The following is a 19,166-nucleotide window of genomic DNA, read 5'->3' on the forward strand; positions in this document are numbered from 1 at the left end:
GCCTGGAGAATCCCATGGACAGAGGAGCCTGGTGGGCTACAGTCCATAGCATTGCAAAGAGTTGGACATGACTGAAGCGACTTAGCATATGCATTTTCCAATCCTAGCTCCATGCTTTTTGCACCTTTGGCAGAACTCTGAACTATGTTAATAAAACTCAGTGAGACTTACTAGTCTCTGGTGACCTCCTTCTGAAATCCAAGGAGTCAAGATTGATGGCTAGGGGATTCCCTTCTGTCTCCTTTTATTTCCTCTCCACCATCAGAACTTTACCAGATTTATGGAGGCTACATTGGCACCAGAGGTGTTGGTCCTGCAGCCTTATAAAACCAGCTTTAGCAAAGTGAAAGCTGCATGTATATTCCTAGTGTTTGCATTCACAATTTGGCCTCTTTGAGCTCATTTTCTCTGTCCATCCATTATCTGCTTCACCTCAACCCCCTCTTGGCCCAAATCTCCCATCCCAATTTGTTTATGCAACTCATGTCTTTCATTTCCCCCATCTAAAGGCTTCTAAGACAAAAGTGCTGGCAAAAGAAAAAAAAAAAAAAAAAAGGAAGAGAGAGACTGGAAAAATGTAAAGATCCTGCATGTTCTATCTCTTTTATGTATCATTTATGCTTTTGCAATTTTTACAGGGTTGGAAGCCTCATATTGATAGCAATGAGTTATTCAGGGCATGCAGTGTTACTGGAGCTGAGTATAATGGAAATGGAATTATTTGTCACGGAAATAACCAGTACAATCTCTTAGTAAATTGCAATCCCTGAAACTAAGTCCCTCTGGAAAGTGCTTAAGTAAATGTATACCTTGTTTGAGAGATTTGCAGCAATTTGAAAGACATATTGGATTCTTTCAAATATCAAAATGAATGGCCTCTGTTCCATGTATCATAAAATTTAATTAGCTATCATCTATCAAGATCTGTTAATTACCTGATTGTTTATTGTTTGGCAGATTGAATCACCAAAATACTTCAAAAAATGCAAGCTATGTGTCACTTCAATATACATGTATGCACATAGGTCAGGAATGTTATACCATATGTATTTATTTATGAAAAAAATTAAGCAAACTTTTGTGTTTTGCTTGGTTAGACTAAACTTTTTTTGAAGATTTAAAAGCAACTTTGTTAGATTGTTTTCTTCTATGTTCAAAACTGTCTTGGATCCAAAGGCAAAGGGGTTATATGATACTGCCTTACTCTCAGGAACACCTTACAAGTTAAACTGGGGACTTAAGACATATAAACGTGAACTAGATGAAAAATGCAAGGCTATAAGCAGCCATGACTATATGTGTGTGCGTGCTAAGTCAGCTCAGTCATGTCCGACTCTCTGCGTCCCTATTGACTGTAGCCTGCTAGGCTCTTCAGTTCATGGGATTTTTCAGGCAAAAATGCTGGAGTGGGTTGCCATTCCTTCCTCCAGAGATCTTCTCAACCCAGGGATCAAACCCGAGTCTCCCACATCTTCTACACTGGCGGGCGGGTTCTTTACCACTAGCATCACCTGGGAAGCCCTGGAGCCATAGCTTTAATAGACTTATGGAGGGATCCAGCATCCTCCAATATGTTAAGAACCACTAGTTTAGTAATGCTAAGCTATAAAATCATAAACTGCCAATATTTATGAATGCATTGTAATGTTCAGTATTATTCTACACATTTTATATATTTAGCTCATTTAGTCTTCATAACAACTCTGATAGGTACTCGTTTATAGTCCTTTTAAAGATGAGTAAATCACAGCTGAGAGAAGTTAAGTAACTTTCCTAAGGACACACAGTAAGCAGCAGAAGCCAGATTCTGAAGCCAGGCAGTCTGGCTCCAGAGTCTACACTCTTAAACTACTACACATCTGTTACTTCCCAACAGACATGTGGAACAGGACTGTGCCTCCCAGTGTGACAGCCTAAAGTTCAAAGGACTGAAAGAGCTCAGAGCTCATCTGGTTCAGTGGCTTCCTGACTTTTCATACTTGACTGGACCCTATTCTTATTACCTGCGGTGCCATGTGCGGGAGTGCATGCAGTGGGTACGAGTGTACGTAGGAGTGTGTGCGCCTGTGTGAGAGATGTAGGGGCCAGTGAAGGGGAAGTGTGAGTGTCTCAAAGTCCTCTTTTGCTCTCCACAGTGGCTCCAAGTTATCGCTTCAGGACCCTACGGCTTCAGAGACAGAATGTGAAGATCACTTGGCTTGCCTGCCCTTCTGTCTCCCAGTGGGTAACATGGAGCCCAAGGAGCAGGCAGCCGGGTGTGCCCCCAAATTCTTGATCCCAGCACAAATTGTTCATCCCAGTGCACTGTTTCCTGTCTGCTGATCTCCTTGCTACCAGGTTACTGCCCAACTCATGGCCAAAGGGCTATTACTAGTCAACGACAAACACACTCCATTATCCCTTCAAGCCTCTCCCTGGGTTGCCTGGATGTTTGAATGCTTCTAACTTAAAAGCCAACCAGTCCATCCTAAAGGAGGTCAGTCCTGGGTATTCATTGGAAGCACTGATGTTGAGGCTGAAACTCCACTACTTGGCCACCTGATGCGAAGAGCTGACTCACTGGAAAAGACCCTGATGCTGGGAAAGATTGAGGGCAGGAGGAGAAGGGGACAGCAGAGGATGAGATGGTTGGATGGCATCATCGACTCAATGGACATGAGTTTAGGTGGACTCCAGGAGTTGGTGATGGACAGGGAGGCCTGGCGTGCTGCGGTTCATGGGGTCGCAAAGAGTCGGACATGACTGAGCAACTGAACTGAACTGAACTTAAAAGCTATCTGGGAACAATCACCAAAACACTTTCAAGGATAGGATGAATGGAAGAAAAGCTTTGGAGTGCCTTGGTAATATCAGGAGTGTCAATGACAGGAAAATGGTCAGCTCCAAGTGGTGGGGTAGGGGCTCACGTAAAAAACTCCTTATATTCAAATTACATTACACTATTTATCCACTTTGAGTGAGGTAGTCAGTAGCAGGGGAAGAAAACACCTCTCCTCCACCAGTCCGCAGACTCTGGTGAGACTCATTTTTCCAGACAGAACGTGTCTGGGATGTCAGACCTACTTACAAGACAACTTTGCTGCCCTCCCTGCCACCTGCCTCCCCTTCTGGATTTGCCATCACAACCCTCTGTTGCCTCAGCAGTTGGCATCTGGACCCAGCTCAGTGTTGCAAGGAACAAGCTTGCAGGAGAGCTGTGGCCTGATTTAAACAGGGAGGGGAGCACCGTGGGGCAGGCTGGGACCCAGCAGCCACAGTGCTTCCCAGCAAGTCCCCATGATACTGAATGACTGGGTGGAGTTTCTATGTGTAGGCAGTGGAGGCTCACCCTCCAGGAACACTGAGAGAAGGGAGGCCAGGCATCCCCTTCTGTTTACTCTCTCTTTTCATACTTGAGGTTCTAATAAGGGCTGCAGATCATCAGCTCTTCATTCCAGAGAGCACCTACAGGATGCTGGGCACGTTGCTAGATGCTGGGGGGAAATGAAGACAGACAGTCCTCATGAGGCCTCAGGTATAAAGGAGGAGGCAAACTTACATTAGATAATAGAGTCAATAATTATAATTGGTAGCAACCTTCATAAAGGAAACATAAGGAGCTAGAACATAAAACTCTGGGTTTGATTGGGGCAGGAAGAAAACTTGTCTGTGGCAGTAATATATATGAATTGAGGTCTGCAGGGCAGGTAAAATGACTAGGAAAAAAGGTAAGAAGAATATCCAAATGGAACACCAAGTACAAAAGCACTGAGGCTATCAGACATACTTCCTTATTCAGCATGAAATATCAGTGACCCGTCATATACGCATGTATTTGCATGTACACATCCTATTTACTCATCATCACCTGCTACACCACACACTTACACTTTCTCATTTTTTCTTTCGCGAGGTGTTAGAGAGGCAGACACAAATATGAAAGTGTTAGGTGAGATCAGAGATCATCTACGTGGCACGTGTGTGTGTGTTTCTGCATGCTGAGTCGTGTCTGACTCTTTGTGACCCCATGGACTGTAGCCACCAGGCTCCTTTGTCCATGGCATTTTCCAGGCAAGAATACTGAAGTGAGTTGCCATGCCCTCCTCCAGGGGATCTTCCTAACCCAGGAATTGAATCCACATCTCTGGCATTGTGGGCGGATTCTTTACCCACTGCGCCAGCTGGGAAGTCCCTCTATGTGGCATAATGGGGACATAAAGGAGGGCCATAATAGCCTAGAAATTTGATCAGACAATGGAAGTTAATGGGAGGAAAATACTCTTGTCTAAGAGTACAATTTCCTACACAGATTGAGTGAGGAACACAATGATATCTTAAGCAGGGGGTAAAATTAACCAAAAGATGAAACGTAGAACACAGCCTTGTAACTGTACAGGCAACTTGGAGCATTTCAGCATTACCGAGAAACACATTGCAAGCAGAGGGGGGAAAGACTAGGCAGGAAGCTTTTGTATGACATCCTTGCATGCATTTATTTTTTCAATGAATATTTATTGAGCAACTGCTACAAACTGGACCCTAGGGCTGACACTGCACAAAATGAGACTTAGTCTATAGCCTGGGAATCTGGACTCACACAGAGCAAGGACTCAGTCAGATGAGAAAGACAACCCAATAAACAGACCACTGAAAGTTGGGGAGGTGACTGGGAGAAGAATCTAGAAGCCAGACCCTCTAGACCCTGTTTAGAGTATTGGTCTTTATTTGCAAAGTTCTTATAAGGTTTTATTTATTTTTGGACAAAATATATCTTTCCTTTCCCTAGTCACTAACTGAAATATAGCATTTGTTTGAGTTTTAAATGTAGTCAACAAACCACAGTAGTATTAGCAGTACCTGTGCCTTTGCTACAAAAATCAGATAATTTCATATTACACTTTGAAATTACATCTCAAAGGGTTTTAAACAGCAGTTCTAAACATGTTCAGAATAACATTTGAAGAAGATGATCCTAGGTACTGTTGGGGTGGATGCTGTCAGAGGGGGTCAGCTATTCTGATTTGGACACCTTCCCCCACCCCATCTCACACCTGTCTGGCAACAGAAAGGAAGCCTGGAAACCACTCTCAAGCATCACCTGGCCACGCGGAAACCCTAGCAGTTTCCACTAGCTCCTCGCACTTGCAGTCATCTCGGGTTACTAACCATGACGCCTTGCTGAGTGCCTCTAGGCCAACTGCAATGTCTTGGCAACAATTATATTAATATCAGAGCTAGGAATGAGCTGATGGAAAGCTGTTCATCCATGTAATGAGGTTTCAGTTGCATTTTAGAAAAGTGTCAGATAATTTGCTAAGAGACAGCAGAGTTTGTACTGTTTGTCAAGGGATGGGGGAGGTGGAACTTGAACTTTCTCACATTCAGTTGCAATGTGAGAAATATCATCTGTATGTGAGACACTCAAAGCAGAAGAAGCAGATGTGAAGGGAGGTGCGACAGTGAGAGGAGCCCAGCACAAGTGGGGAAGGGAAGTGGACATAACCATCATTATCGCCTAAAAATGATCAAGCACCTAGATCATCTTACTTAAATATGGCAGCTCTATGAGGCAGGTGTTAAGCCCACTTGGCTAGTGCTCAGAGAGGTAAATTCAACTTCCTATTTTTCTAACTCTAAAATCTGATTTTAAAAGACCTGACAGGAACTTCCCTGATGGTCCAGTGGCCAAGACTCTGTGTTCTTAAGGCAAGGGGCCCAGGCTGGTCAGGGAACTGGAATCCACAAGATGCAACTAAGAGTTCACAGGCGACACTAAAGATCTCAGATGCCACAATGGAGACGGAAGACCCCACGTGCCAAGCGAAGACCTGTTGCAGCCAAAGGAATGAATAAACATTAAAACAACTATCAAATAAATAAATTAAATGGCATGACTTTATGCTCCACCCATGGATTAAAGAAGGCTTGTCATTGTTACGTGTCTTGATGAAAACTTACAGTCTATTCTATATGAGGAAGAAACATCTTGCCTCTCAAGTTCAGGGGAATCTAACATTATATGTTTCTGTGTGACGTTCACATGGCCTAGACAGTCATCCTGGCTGGTGCTCTGAAGTATGGGACACATAATGATTTCTAAGGGGCACATGGAACCCACAATGAAGAAGACTGAAGCGTGTAGTAAGACTATTGGGAAAAATGAAGGGGCTAATATAGAAACCATTGCATTAAATCTGAAGTGGGCAGTATTAACTGTCTCCACGGGGTGACCTGGCCACCTTAATGAACTCCAAGGCTCAAACCTCACCTCAGAGATTCTGATTTAGTAAGTCCTGTGCCTTACTTCTCACACTTTAATGTCCTGTGAGCCACTGGTGAAAAGTGAACGGGCAAGTATTGTTTAGCCATGTCTGACTCTTTGTGATCCTATGGACCGTAGCCAGCCAGGCTCCCCTGTCCATGGAATTCCCCAGGCAAGAATACTGGAGTGGGTTGCCATTTCCTTCTCCAGGGGCTCTTCCTGACCCGGGGATCAAACCTGGGTCTGCTGCATTGAAGGCAGATTCTTTACCATCTAAGCCATGAGGGAAGGCACTGGGGACCTTGCTAAATGTAGATTTGGATTCCTTGCATCTGGGTGACCTTGAGATCCTCTATTTCTGACAAGTTACAAGCTCACAGGGGATAACGATGCTAGGTCAGGGTATCTGACTTTGAGCAGTTGGAGTCTAGGTGGAGGCAAGGTTGAGAAGCGTTGCTTTAAGGAGATAATTTCATTTTGGTGCCTAGCTTTTTAAGTGTTTAAAAAAACTAGAATGAGTTATACATGCATGTGGAACACAAATCAAATAGCAATGACCCTCCCTCTCTATTTCTCATTCCCTCTACAGAATCCAGTATTGAAATCCTTCCAGAGGGATCATCGCACATACAAGCCTAGATACATGTGTATATACATAATTCCTTTAAAAACAACTCAGAGATGGCAGCATTCAGGTCACATTGTTCAGCACTTTGCACTTTTCACTTAATGCACATTGAACACTGTTTCTTAACTGTAACATAAAGAGCTGCTGAATTTTTTAACAGGTAAATATATATATAATAAAATTTACCATCCAGTGCATTGACATTGTTGTGTAACCATCATCACCACCCGTCTCCAGAGTATCTCAAACTGAAACTCCACACCCATGAAATGGTGCCAGGTAATATTTAACTCTCCTTTGAAACAAAGTAAGAACTGGTCTCAGGGCCAGAGCTTATAGAAGACAGTGATGTTTGACAGGAGTTTACTCGTGGTGCTCTGCATTCAGTGTGTTTAACTATCGTTACCTTCTGTGATAAATAGCACTGATTTTTCCTGCTGGCTCAGTGGTATAGGAATCTGCCTGCCAAACAGGAGACCTGAGTTCAATCAGTGGGTTGGGAAGAAGATCCCCTGGAGAAGGAAATGGCAACTTGCTCCAGTATGCTTGCCTGGGAAATCCCACTGACAGAGGAGTCTGGTGGGCTATAGTCCGGGGGATCACAAAGACTCAGACATGACTTAGCAACTACGCAACAGAAACAACCTTCTGTGATTAACAATATTGATTTTTCACTTAAAGTAGTTCCCTTCTAAATAAACCAAAGTTCCATTGGAATAATGAGGTCTACTGAGCTTTAGCTAGGTCAGGGTACCTAGCCAAGGCTGCTCCTGGTTGTGCTCCAGATCAGAAAGTTGCAGTTCAAGAAGCACTGAAGCACAAGACACCCCTTTCTGAGCTGCCACCTATGACCTTTCTCTCCATACACTAACTGGGAAATTGGTCTTCCCTTAGGGCCTCATGTACCCAAAGGCAGTTTTTTATAGGCAATTTTGTAGCAGACCTTCCTTCTGCAAGAAAGAGGGAAACTAATTCTTTTTCAGTTCAGTTAAGTCACTCAGTCATGACTGACTCTTTGCAGCTCCATGGACCACAGCACGCTAGGCCTCCCTGTCCATCACCAACTCCCAGAGTCTACCCAAACTCATGTCCATTGAGTTAGTGATGCCATCCAACCATTTCATTCTCTTTTGTCCCCTTCTCCTCCTGCCTTCAATCTTTCCCAGCATCAGGGTCTTTTCCAATGAGTCAGCTCTTCTCATGAGCTGGCCAAAGTACTGGAGTTTCAGATTCAACATCAGTCCTTCCAATGAACACCCAGGACTGATCTCCTTTAGGATGGACTGGTTAGATTTCCTTGCAGTCCAAGGGACTCTCAAGAGTCTTCTCCAACACCACAGTTCAAAAGCATCTATTCTTTGGCGGTCAGCTTTCTTTATAGTCCAACTCTCATATCCATACGTGACCACTGGAAAAACCATAGCCTTGACTAGATGGACCTTTGTTGGCAAAGTAATATCTCAGCTTTTGAATATTCTGTCTAGGTTGCTCATAACTTTCCTTCTAAGGAGTAAGCGTCTTTTATTTCATGGCAGCTGTCACCATCTGCAGTGATTTTGGAGCCCCCCCAAAAAAGTCTGACACTGTTTCCACTGTTTCCCCATCTATCTGCCAGGAAGTGATGGGAACAGATGCCACAATCTTCGTTTTCTGAATGTTGAGCTTTAAGCCAACTTTTTCACTCTCCACTTTCTCTTTCATCAAGAGGATCATTAGTTCTTTACTTTCTGCCATAAGGGTGGTGTCATCTGCACATCTGAGGTTATCATTTTGATTCCAGCTTGTGCTTCATCCAGCCCAGTGTTCTTTTTAATGGCTGAGTAATATTCCATGGTATATATATATATATATGCACCACAATTTCTTACAGACTTAGAGAACTAACTTATGGTTACCAGGGGGAAGGGTTGGGAGGAGAAATAGTAGGAATTTGGAATGTACATGTACACACTGCTATATTTAAAATAGGTAACTAATAAGGACCTACTACATTGTGCAGAGAATTGTGCTCAATAGTCTATAACAATCTAAATGGGAAAAGAATTTGAAAAAGAATAATACATATATATGTATAACTGAATCACTTTGCTGTATACCTGAAACACAACATTGTTAGTTATACCCCAATATAACACACACGGTTTAAAAAAAGGAAGCAAACAGGGAACACAATCCCGGCTCCTCACACTAAAGCAATAGAAGGTTGCCCTACTAGAATTTAGTGTCATTTTCTCTTCCCAGGTGGCACTATTGGTAAAGAATCCACCTGCCAATGCCAGAGACACAGAGGACTCAGGTTCAGTCCCTGGATTGGGAACATACCCTGGAGTAGAAAATTGCAACCCACTCTAGTATTCTTGCCTGGGTAATTCCATGGACAGAGGAGCCTGGTGGGCTACAGTACATAGGGTTGCAAAGAGTCAGACACAACTGAGTGAGTGAGAACACATGCAGTGCCAATTTCTTGCTGGAGAGAAGTCAGAGAAGGACCAGCATCTGTTTCACATGGTAGGGTGCCTAATAGACCATGGCTGAAGGCAGGGGTGGATCCACTGAACAGCCCACGATGGAAAGAGCTCAGATTGGGTACTCATAGTCCTGGCATGGAGGCCAGGGCTCACCAGCCACCAGCACTGTGACCTCCAGCAGGTCAATTCACCTTGTCAGTGGCAGGGTTTTGTTCAGTGCAATATGGTGAGGTAGAGGTCTTGTGACAGTGAAATGAGACAGTAGGGAGGTGTTTTGGCTTAGCTGGTAAAGAATCTGTCTGCAATGTGGGAGATTTGGGTCTGACCCTTGGGTTGGGGAGATCCCCTGGAGAAGGGAAAGGCTACTCACTCCAGTATTCTGGCCTAGAGAATTCCATGGAGCACAGTCCATGGGGTTGCAAAGAGTTGGGCGTGACTGAGTGACTTTCACTTTTATTTTTCAGGGAGGTGTTTAGCACTGAGCCTGGCACATTGTTAGCACTCAGTACCTGAAAAGCTTATCATCCTGGACTCTTCCTGAAACGGAACTAAAGGAGATGTGGGGTAGACTGGGGCCTAGGGACACTCATGTGGTCACCGCTCAGCCAGGCTTCCACCTGTGATGGAAAGAGGTGGAGCATGTGTGATGGGCCTCCCAGTTTAGCTGTGAGGGATAAATGGCACCATTAGGTGGGATGGAAATGATGAGCTCCACTCCCAAATAGAGTCCAGACTAACTCAAAAAGTAGCTGAGCAGAGAAACACTCCGAGAAGCTGAGAGACGAAAATGTGTTCCCAAATGTAGTCATTCCATTGACCCAACGCTTAACCCTCTCCCTGCTTTGTTTCTTCTTAAGCGAAGGAACTGGCAGCTCACTCCCATATTCTTGCCTAAAAAAATCCCTGGGAAGAAGAGCCTGGAAGGCTACAGTCCAAAGGGTCACAAAGAGTAGGGTATCACTGAGGGCTAAGCACCCATTCAAACAAAACAAAGAGGTGTCTGAAATACACATGTACTTTTTTCCCTGAAGCTAACACAGTGACTCAGGGAATAAACGCTTGAGCCCCTCTTATGTGCCTGGAACTACACTGGGTCCTGGGGACAGCGACACACAGGATGGAGCCCCCTGCACTGATAGGCATACATCCTGCCGGGTTCACTCCCAGCCCTGACTCCAGGGCACATTCAATTTGCCCACACACAACCCCTGCTTCTCTCTGAGTGTCTTGGAAAGGCAGTGGGATCTGGGGGGTCCTTCTGCCATGCAGAGAAAGGAAAAATGGATGGCTTCCCAGAGGTAACCACAAGTAGTTGTTTGGACGCTCTCTCAAATGTTAAGAAACTGAAAAGATTCATGCTTATAGATGAGATATCTTTCTGTGGTGAGGAGAGCAGACAGAGCAGCAGGGGTAATGAGTGATGGCCGGGCTTGGGCTGGAGCCACATGGGTCACTGATCGGGAGGTTGGCAGATGATGAGCAGTGTCATGAGACAGGGCCTGGAAAAAGTCCTTAGCATGAGCTGCAAAAGCAGACTGCACTCAAGAGAAAGACTTAGGCATGCTCTCATGGCAGAAAAGGAAGAATTTAATATCACACCATCAACCAGTGGCATTATGCTGGTCTGGGGGATGAAAGTGAAAGTGTTAATCACTGAGTTATGTCCGACTCTTTGCAACCCTATGGACTGTAGCCTGCCAGGCTCCTCTGTCCATGGGATTTTCCTGGCAAGGATACTGGAGTGAGTAGCCAAGTCTGGGGGACAGATTCTGACATTAATGGAAACATTTACACTACCATATGTAAAATAGCCACTAGGAATTTGCTGTATTACTGGGGGAACTCAAACCAGAGGTCTGTGACAACCTAGAGAGGTGGGATGGGACATATGTGTATTATGGCCGATTCATGTTGATGTATGGCAGAAACCAAGTCAACATTGTAAAGCAATTATCCTTCAATCAGAAATAAGTAAAGCTACAAAAGAGAAAGAACTGGTTCAATACCCACCTCCACCACTTTGTTAATAGGTACTTAACCTTACAAACCTGTTTCCTGATCTGTAAAGTGATGTTCACACTATTTAACTCATTAGGTTGATGGAGTGAATTAAGGGAAATGGTACACATAAAGGGGTCAGTATAATGCCTGGGACACTGTAGAAATCTTATTACTAGAAGTAGGCAGAGCTGAGCAAAGTGAAAGCAGTGTTATGCTACTGCAGAAAATAACTAATTTGTGCAAGATCACATGGATAGCAAAAGGTCACGATGTCTAAGATTTAACTAGATTTCCCAGCTCCTTCCTGCATTTACTCCTTTTAACAGCCCAGCTGTACAAGCACCACTTTCGAGGGATGACGCTTTCTTGACAGGCAGCCACTGTGCAGCATGCTGTTTTGTCTGCTTTTGTAAATAACACAATTCACAGGCTGGTCCTCAGGCTAAGATGCCAATTACTGAGTTACCTTGCAGCACTGAAAATATGCTTTATAATTGATCCAATTCGGCTTGCTCTTAAACCAAGCTGAAAAGTGAGCAAAGAAGGACAAAAAAGTTAGAATAGCTCAGAAGGTTTACTCTTCAAAAGGATAGGTACTGACGGGGACTGGCAGACAGAGAAACTCCACTCTCATTCTCTCCTACTGTGATATTCCAGTGACTACAGAGTTATGAACCCCAGGTGGCACGGTGGAAAAGAACCTGCCTGCCAATGCAGGATATGCAAGAGATATGGGTTTGATGCCTGGGTTGGGAAGATCCTTTGGAGTAGGAAATGGTACCTTGCTCCAATATTCTTGCCTGGAAGATTTTGTGGATGGAAGAGCCCAGTGAGCTACAGTCCATGGGACTGCAAGGAGTCAGAGGTGACTGAGGGCGCACGCACACGCACACACACACAGTTATGGGGAGAAAGCCAACCGGAGTAGTTAAGGTGCTCAACTGTGTCTGGAGAAGATGCAGCAAAAAGAGAGCAGGCTCATGGCCCAAGAAACCCGGTGAGGCGGGTTTGTCTATATGCCCCATGGGGTTGGCCCAGCAGGACTGGTTTTTCCATAGCTAATGGGGAATGTGTTATCACAGCATCTCAGAGAGGGTGACTCAGGCAGGAGGAGTTTGGGGTTGACGAGCACAGAGGTGAAGAGCACATGTTCAGTCACACAGGTTTGGGGGCACATCCTGGTGGCACCATTCAGTTGGGTGCCCTTGACCAAGGCATTCCCTTGATGTCATTTTCCGCTTCCCTAAAATAGGATAATACTGGAACCTGCTTGAGAGTATTGTAAGATTCCGTGAACTCTCACATAGCAAGTACTCAATGAAAGGAAGCTGTTCATTATTAATGACAGTCATGATTTGGGAGGCAGCTGGGAGCCAGGCATACTCAGCGCTGGCAGTGGAAGGAGGAGGACTTCCCAGGATCTCATGCTCTCTCACTATATACTGGGACTCTGCAGAAGCGAGTCCTCACCCAGGGAGAACAAACCCATACATAACTCCAATATCCAACCAGGTACCATGGTCAAAAGGGCACAAGGGCTGGCATCTGTCTTTGACCAGCTCAGGACAAAGCCCTGGACTGTTTTCTTCTGGTCCCTTATGCCAACACAGATGCTAACTCAAGAGACTGTGTAGCCACAGATTTCAGCCAGCCAGCACAGAGCAATGTTATCACAGAGCTGGAGGAAGGCCCCTCACTGGCCAGGTCAGCATGCTGTCTGAGGGAAGAGGAATGTCATTGATTGCCTTTAATAAGCAAACTTATCACCTAAAGGCTAGTGTGGCTGCCTGCCCAGAGACCAAATCTTGAATAGAGGAGAGAATTAATTCTGGTTGGTTTGATGATAGCCTAGAGGCAGAGCTTAAGACATCTGCAACAGGACACTTCACTCACCATCCTAAAGATGACTTAAGTAGCTACATGTATGGAGAGAATGTAGGTTGCGTTTTGGAGTATGGATTCCTGTCAAACTGAGTTCCCAGAGGAATGTGTGTTTCTTTTAGGATTTACTGAGGAAATAGGACGTAGAAAAGGGAAGGCTTGGGATGAACACAGCTGGGGGTTCAAATCCTGATTTTAGCTGGGTGACCTGACTCTTCATCAGTTTCTACACACGCAGGATGGGAATGAGAGGATGTCACTCACAGAAGGGCTGAGGCGAAAGCAGCTGCAACAGCAACCTTGAGACGACATTTCATACCAAGCACCATTTCAGCCCGTTACATGTATTCACTTAGACAATGCCCACAACATCTAGGGGAAAAGTTTAGTAATATCTCTGTGTATAGATGGAGAATGTGAAACAGAGTGTTTGAGAAACTTACCTAAGGTCACACAGCTAGCAACTGACTGAGCCAGGCTCCTGAAACCACAAGCCCACACCTTCCCCACTGAGGAATACACATGCTTTAACAGGAGGAAAATGCTTCCATCAGGGTGGAGTATGAAGTAGTAGTTAATGACTATTGACTATTCTGATTTTATCATTAACTCATAGCATAGTACCTAGTATCTACAAATTCTCCTCAAGAAGGAATAGCCATAGAACATTTTTCTAAATTTTGGTAAACAAGATGTATGAGGAATGGTGACATAATCCTGCATCATTTCATTAAACCTTCACTGGCATCACCTCTTTGGATGATACCCTGTGAGGACGGCAGGCCTGGGAAGGCTGCACTGTGTATAAAGATCCCCAAGTAGTATGGCTGAGTAGACAGCAAGTTACCTGGTACACAAGTGGCTGTGCCCTTAAGTCAACCAGCGTGTGTTCAAATTGGGGTTCCATCACTCCCTTGTACCCCCTGAGTCTCACATTTCCCATTTTCAAAAGCAGGAATAGTCAGCATCACCATGAAATGAGAACATCTAAAGAATCCTTTAAACAGCCCCTAAGTTCTCAGTGAAGGTCCACTGCAGCATTGCTATCATCCCCCCGCCCTCATGGTCCAAGAAGTCAGGAGAGAGTTCAAGACCCAGTCTCTGGATACTTAATGCCATTCTCCTTCCATTACACAACTTTGCATATGGACATCTTTCTCCTCAGAAGACCCTCAGGACTCTGGCTTCACTCCTAATTCAAGCATCTATTTTCTTTCGGACAAGTCGTATTTTAAAGTCTGGAAATGAAGAATTGCACAAGTGAGTAGAACAAGATAAGGAGTGCATTAAAAAATAGAATCACAGAACAACCTGAGGATCAGAAATAAAATCAGCAGTTCCTTAAATCAAGTGGGGCCAGGGCTGATGCCAGAAAGGTTTACCACACATTACAATGAAGAACACAGAAGAGCAAGATGGGACCCATAAAACCACCAGTGTGTGAAATGCTGCCAAGGGCTGTGTGCCTGCCAAGGAGGAAGTGTCACCAGGCTGGAGTCTAATGCAACTCGCTGAAAAGCAAATCATCTGGGTGTTAATTAAAGTGTGTAAGTCGATTCTTGAGGTAGCTGTCTGGGAGAAGGAATCCTGTAGAGAAGTCTCTTCCTCTCACAGATTTCTTTTGGAACTGTGGATTTTATGCAAGCAAAAATCTCCAAAACAAACACACCTCCCTGTGCATTCTCTGCTCCTCCTTGCTGACAGGCCCAGGTGCTTGTAAAGCAAGAGATTTATGGCACATCAGTGTCCTCCAGAATCCACTACAATCTCACGGGCAGCTATTCCCATGGCATTTTATAGAGGAAAAGCACAAGATGTGGGGGCACTAAGGGACATGCCCACAGTGGCAGAGAGCGATACAGCCCATAGAAACTTGAGACCCCTTGGTCCTAGGGATGGACCTCTTCCCATCCAGCAAATGAATGACACTCCAAAATAGCAAAAGGCATGTGAGCGAAGGCTGGTGGCTCATTTGAATGAAAGGCTTGATGAAGCAGGGCGGGAAGCATACACTCTCAGCTTTCTGAAATGTCATTGTCCCTACAAGTACCCAGGCAGAGCCAAGGTCAATACCCTATGTCCAGAAGACGGCTGGGCTGAGTCATAGGCAGTGAGTGCTGCTTATCAAGACTGGCCAGTAGAGCCGGCCTTGCCATACCTTGCTGTTTCTCAGGGAATGAAATTCACTTGATGCCGTTTATCCTTTTTCCCTTCTTTATTCCAAGAATGCCCCTTGAACACTTGAAAGCTCAGATGCTATTATACTTCACCTTCTAGACCAAGAGGTTTACATCCATAGGGGAGAGTGAGTCGAGGTGTTGGATAAGGAGGCAATGATATCTCCTGACCCCTTGTATAATTTATTCACTCAACAAACATTAACTCAGGCCCTGTTACTGGGAGACCTAAACCCTGGGGACCCAGTAGTGTCCAGCAGGCAGAAGACATGCAAGGTCCCTACCCTCATGGAGTTCTATTGGGGAGACAGACGACAAACTAGAGAGCCAAATTTCAGATTGACATCAGTGTAATGACTGTAATCAGCACAATAAGGGAGTGTGCTCGGGGATGGCAGTGGCTGGTCTACTTGCCATCCTGGTATCTAGGAAGCCCTCTTAAACAGGCCAGTCTGAGCTGCAGCCTTACTGAATGGAGAGATCCAGTTACAGGAAGAGCCCAGGGGGATGTGTTCCAAGGAGAGGGAAAAAAGCACAGGTCCTAAGGAGGGAAAGTGCAGAGGCAGCCAGTGTTGCTGGCTTACCTCCAACTGACGGCCGTGTAATAGGTGAAGTTTGGAAATAGGGAAGGGTTGGCAACATGAGGGATGTGGTAAATTGTTTGGGGGTGGGGGTGTTAGGTTTAATTCTAAGTGGCCACAAGGCGTTGGCTCTCAAATGCATTCCTGTCCTCTGGTGTTTTAAGGACCAGCTCCATTGCTCAGCTGTAGCCTCTGAATCCTTAATGACACTGACCTTCAAGATTACTTAGTTGACAGTAGGCTCTTAACAGTCTCCAAATCCACAAGATGGGGCTATTGAGGGAGGCTCAGGTCTAAATTAATTCCTGAACATGGCAACAGGAGATGGAGGCTATCAGATGGAGGAAGCCTCTTTGCAAAGCCTCTGCAGAGTTGGTTGCGCCTCACTTCTGTTCACTTTGAATCTAAAAGACCTTCAGCTAAATATGACCTCATGGCTAGAAGTCAAGAGCATGTACTCATTGCAGCAAACCCTGGTTTGTCTCAGGTAACCTTCCTGACCCTCAGCCTCCTCACCACCAATTGTAGATAATAACCAACACCAGCTGCACGGACAAGCACCAAGATGAAAAGTCTTCATCATCATGCTTTGTAAATCATAAGCTCTCAGTAAGCTCTTACCCTATTTTTATTCATCACCATCAAAAACTCAATTCTCTCACTCTCACTCTTCCTCACACAATGTACTTCTTTCAAAACGCTGCACAATGGTTTGGTAAGCTTTTGGAAAAAGGTCTTGAAATATTACAGGTAATGACCAATGCCAGTATGTTATGGACTCTCTGTACAGGTAATTCATTCCAAGCTCTAGACAGCAAAGGCATAGGTTGTCTGCTCATCAGAGCACGAAAAAAGCTGAGGCCACATGGAACAACCATCATCACCATCTGCAGTTGCCCTCATGACCCAATCAGCTGCACGCACCGGACCTTCCAGTGTGAGCAAAGAGCTCCCCAAACAAAGCATTGAGGCTCCATGGGACCCCCAGCTGCCGGTGGTTGGTGGTAGGCATGGCTGCAAGACCCAGAATACAAAGGCTGAAGCCTCTGGAGTAGCCTCAGAGGGTCCCTTGGAAGCAGCATCCTAGCTCCGGGCCAGCAAGCAGGAGGGAGCGCTAAGACAAGCCCCCCTGCCCCCACAGTCTTTGCATCAGCAGGGTCCTTACCTCCTCTCTGCTCGGTGCAGGTTCCACAGCTATGACTGGGGAGCTGGCATGCCTTGGGCCCTTCTAGGGTTCCTCTTCTGGGGAGGGAGACTAGGCTGAGACACCTCCAATTATCCCCTCAAACGGGCATCACAGCCACCCAGAGAGCTTCCTTCTCCTCCCTGGCTGGGCAGGCAGCCTCAACCCCTTCTGAAGCCTGGCCTTCGGTGGTGCACACCTGAACACAATTCCTCCACCCCATTTCCTCCTCTCCCGCCTGCTGCAGAGACCTGCTCAGCCCCGCCCTCCCCAGGCCTCGCTGCTCCTCTCCCAAGCCCTGCATCTCCACCCTGCTCTCCAAGGAGCCCTGGTAGGGCTGGTCTAACCGGCTGGGAGCCCAGAGCAAACCCTGGAAAGCCTGCTAGCTGGGGGCTGGTTGGCCTGGTCCCCACCAGCCCAACTCCCACCCTTCCAATTTATTTTGAAAGAGAACTCCTGGCTTAGTTAAAGCCAGCACTTAGGACTTTGGTCTAGCTGAGAGAAAATGGGAAGTATCCATTGTCTGGTGATTAATTTTTAAACTGTAGGAATCTGAAGGTCAAATGTCAAGAGATGGGGCTTCAGTCCTGGCCAAAGAGCTACTTCTCTTTGTCTGAGACTTGGCTAGATCACATCCCTAATTCCAGGGCCCAGCTTTTCCCAAATCAGGGGCAGCACCTACCTTTATTCTCAGTAGAAAAGTGAGGGACAGGACCTGAGAGCCAGGCTGAAATCTGCCATCAGGCCAAAATGAGATTTTATTTCTTCCTCTGTGAAGCATTGGGGAGATCAGCAAGGAAAGTTTAACAATGCACCCCATGTCTGTTATTAAAAAGCACTTTGTCATTCTAGTTAATTGCTATTCCACTGAATCCACAGGTGGTTTTAACATAAGGCACTAAATGATCCTTGGGAAAAAAAGGCATCATTATTCAGGTCCTAAATCTAAGCATTTGGGATTTTATTTCCCTATCTTGGCAAGTATTTTGTCTCTCTAGATGAGAGGTTTGCAGAATTTAGGATTCATAGGAATTATCCAAGTGTTAAAAATGCAATTTCTGCATGAAATGTTCAGATTCCAGGAAGACTCTGGAATACATGGTAACTGATATTACCATATGTAAAATAGATAACCAATAGGAATTTGCTGTATGTCTCAGGAAACTCAAAGAGGGGCTCTGTGTAATAGTTTCAGGTGGACTGCAAAGGGACTCAGCTATATATACACACAGATCTATTCTCATCCAAATTCCTCTCCCATCCACCAGCCTGGAACTTCTTGGAGGTTTTAAACTCAGCATTCTCCACTGTTTCCAAATCACTCTTTCATCCCTGCAATGTGGAAGACCTGGGTTCAATCCCTAGGTTGGGAAGATCCCCTGGAGAAGCGAAAGGCTACCCACTCCAGTACTCTGACCTGGGGAATTCCATGGACTATACAGTCCATGGGGTTGCAAAGAGCTGGACATGACTGAGTGACTTTCACTTTCACTCCTGTCCTCTGAAATTTTCCAGCTGACTCCAGGCCAAGGAGCTCCCGGCTAGCGGCATAGGCAGACTCTCTGGGGTTAGTATCTTCCTCCTTCCTTTGACTCATTATTGAGCTTTGTTAGCCCCAAAGATTTTGCACCTGTGCAGGTGTGTATGTTAAGTCACTTCAGTCATGTCTGGCTCTGAGATCCCATGGGCTGTAGCCTGCCAGGCTCCTCTTTCTGTGGGATTTTTCAGACAAGAATACAGGGGTGGGTGGCTATTTCCTTCTCTAGGGGATCTTCCCAACCCAGGGATCCAAAATGTGTCTCTTATGTCTCCTGCACTGGCAGGCAGGCTCTTTACTAGCACCACCTGGCAGGACCTTTGTACCTATAAGAGGCATTAGAAATGATATTGTTGGAGCCTTTATCACACCAGCAAAGACCGAAGACATTAAGCCCTAGTTTGGCCCTTTCACCCTACCAGAGGCCCAGATCTCACAGTACAACCATCTGTCCCAAAGCAAATCCTCC

At 45.5% G+C, this 19,166-nt stretch overlaps 1 protein-coding gene across 2 annotated transcripts in view; it reads right to left on the reverse strand.

Annotated features, from left to right (window-relative positions):
• The window catches only part of ATP10B (ATPase phospholipid transporting 10B (putative)), a 386,386-nt gene that overhangs the window by 363,380 nt on the left and 3,840 nt on the right, over positions 1–19,166 (reverse strand). The window contains exon 1 of one of the 2 annotated variants that reach the window (XM_027970475.3): positions 17,143–17,333. The exons of the other annotated variant lie outside the window; for it this stretch is intronic. The gene's annotated coding sequence lies outside the window, so the exon portion shown is untranslated. Of the gene's footprint in view, positions 1–17,142; positions 17,334–19,166 lie in introns of those variants that run through there. 2 annotated transcript variants of the gene reach the window in all.

Source organism: Ovis aries, chromosome 5 (assembly GCF_016772045.2).
Source record: "Ovis aries strain OAR_USU_Benz2616 breed Rambouillet chromosome 5, ARS-UI_Ramb_v3.0, whole genome shotgun sequence".
NCBI classification, from domain to species: Eukaryota; Metazoa; Chordata; class Mammalia; order Artiodactyla; family Bovidae; genus Ovis; species Ovis aries.